This window comes from Nicotiana sylvestris, chromosome 7 (genome assembly GCF_000393655.2).
Source record: "Nicotiana sylvestris chromosome 7, ASM39365v2, whole genome shotgun sequence".
In the NCBI taxonomy this organism is placed as follows: Eukaryota; Viridiplantae; Streptophyta; class Magnoliopsida; order Solanales; family Solanaceae; genus Nicotiana; species Nicotiana sylvestris.
Genome location: NC_091063.1, coordinates 49,517,313 through 49,520,046, shown reverse-complemented (window position 1 = coordinate 49,520,046; position 2,734 = coordinate 49,517,313). Strand labels below are relative to the sequence as shown.

The following is a 2,734-nucleotide window of genomic DNA, read 5'->3' as shown; positions in this document are numbered from 1 at the left end:
CTATCGAATTAAAATTAACAAGAACGCATTTATAGTTCCTGTAAATCACCCAAGCAAGGCAATTAAGTATATGTCTATCCTAACCGCGAATCCGTTCCCCGATGCCCAGGTTCAAGAACTTGCTCTACTCAATCCTATATGCAATCTAGAATTCCCACTTTCGAGTTCAATTCTAGATTCGTAGATAGTATTCAATTGGTGATCAAGCAATTAAATAATTAAGCACAATATTGAATAAATAAACCAATATGATAAACTAAGAAATCAAAATCAATATCTGAAAAAAAATAGTCATGAAAGAACCACAACCCTAGAACGTGAAGTTTTAGCTCCACAAAGACATGGTAGCCAAACAACAAATCATACAAATAAACATAAAAAAATACTAAGTTTGATGGAAGAAAAGATGAAACCCGGCCTCCACGGTGGCTCTATGCTCTCCCTAGGTCGAATTCCCTTCAAAAAGTATGTTAGATCACCTAAAAGAGGCGTTTTTGGCTTATATAGTGCGTACAAAAGTCGTGGGCTAAAGTTCTCCTATTCCTAGTCCGACTCAGCTTCAGGGATTGATGTTGGGTCCTCCGCTTCTCAGCTTCGCATGCACCTACCCTTTGTTCCTCCATCTCAGCCTTGCCCAGGTGCGGATGCTATGGAGATGCTATGGGCCGACTTCACTGCTAAGGGGTGCATCAAGTAACCTTTTCTCCTCTAGTTGGAGCATCTTTTCTTCATATTTTTGCACTCCAAACACCCTAAATCATCACACACAACTCAATTAGTCATAAAACCAATAATTAAACCATATTGGGCATTTTTAACACCAAATAGCAACAAAAAGCGGTTAAAACATAGGTAAAGTAACATCAAAACATATAAAAATATACCCAACATCAGTGACACTTAGCCAAACAGTAAAAACCGTTTTCTATGGTTGCTATGTTTTCACTCTACACGACCTTTTCACCAGAAGCTCTAAAAGTGTGCTTTGACTGTGCAAATTTTCTGCTTTGTTCCAACGAATTTCAACTTTCGTTTGTCCAAACTTAAAGAAACAGATAGGATATATATTTCTTTAAAATAGAAAACTTGGTGTTTCAAAAAGGTAAAAAGAGGGAGGGAGGAAAGGATAAAAGAAGCAACGCAAGTGAAAGGGAAATTACTAAATTTTGAGGCAACAACAAATGATTCAGCTTCCACAATTTAAAGCCAATGAAGCTTTTAGATAATTCAATTTTCGTCCTATTTCTTTTAGCACATGGTTTTGTTTCTCTTTAAATTCCAACCTTATATAACTTAGTGTCTAAAGTTGCACCATTCATAATTCCACGACGAAAGCTTAGTGATTGGAGCAATACCATAAAGAATATGTCAAACTTTTTGCCTAATTTGTTGTTACACTGCACACGAAATCCACATGGTAAAGTTGATTAAGATGTTTCACTTTTGTTTGTTGGACTTTATATATAGCAAATCTGCACCTTGCTTTATTAAGGCAGGTTGTGGATTTCTATCTTTGCTAGGAAGCAAAAGTATCTATCCACTCATATACTCCCTCTATCACAAATTATCTGTATATTTCTTTTTAATACGGCTCTTAAGAAACATTAATTAGAAGAAATTTTTGACTATTTTACTTTTATTTATATCTTAAAATATAATCTATATTTATTGAATAATTATTCTATTTATGTGTCATCTCCATCTTCAAAAACAATTATTAGTAAGGGTAAAATGAGAAAAAAAATAATTAATTGTTTTGAATTTCTAAAGTGACAAATAATTTGAGACAACTAGTTTTAGAAATTACGAGAGATAATTTGAAACGAAATGAATATTTTTTAACGCAAAATTTGACGCTTCCCATCACCGAAATTTACCGTCCAGTAATAGTAGTGATAGTCTTCCACACAGTAAATATGGATTTAGCTCTCGCTGTTTCCCTTCCCTATTTTCCTTCCCAATCTCCCAACTTAATAGAAATTAGGGATTTGTTACACAAATAGCTAACCGAATTCAACTTTTTCTTGTCGGTATACACAGATTATATATATATATATATATATATATATATATTATGTCGGTTATTTTTTATTTAATCTATTGGATGAATGATTATTTAGGTTAATTCTTCTAAAAAATTATATTAAAAGAAGTTGATGGCCCCGCACATTTCGAAGGTTAAATATGAATGTCCATTTGATAATTTAAACAAAGCTACAATGTGAAATTTTCTTGATTTGCAGTTGCTTATAAGTTATATATATAGTACATGTTAGATTTAAACAAAATTAAAAGAAAGGAAGTGGCAGCGGTTTCTCATGAAAGTGACATGAGGTCTGCTTTTGGTGTTTAATCAATTAGCCCGTAAACACTGTTGATGAGTTTAATTAGCAAACATGCATGTCTCTGTTGCTACAAATGAATGCCGAAAGAATTTATCATTATAGTAACTTTTAAAATCAATTAACATACGTTCGTGCAGATTGAGAAAATATCATCGTTTTGTTTTATCATTCTCTAGTCTTTTCACTGTTTGTGCAATTATCTCTGTCTCATTCTTTAACGATTGGCCATAAACGTACGTTTTGTATAGTGTTTTTAAAAAAGTAAGACATCACTTTCACACCAACCTCTTTTGCTGCTTTATTATTTATGTTGTCCTATCTCATTCATGAAACCCACACTAATTAAGAGTTAAACAACTGGTTAATTAAATGCTTGCTAATATTGTCAA

General features: G+C 32.8%; 1 long non-coding RNA gene across 1 annotated transcript; it reads right to left on the bottom strand.

Annotated features, from left to right (window-relative positions):
- Window positions 1-230: 230 nt before the first annotated feature.
- Window positions 231-1,257, bottom strand: LOC138872531 (uncharacterized). The gene is made up of 2 exons (XR_011400896.1): window positions 885-1,257; window positions 231-752 (listed from the first exon to the last, which is right to left on the bottom strand). It is a non-coding gene; the product is annotated as an uncharacterized lncRNA (long non-coding RNA).
- Between the last annotated feature and the right edge of the window lie 1,477 nt (window positions 1,258-2,734).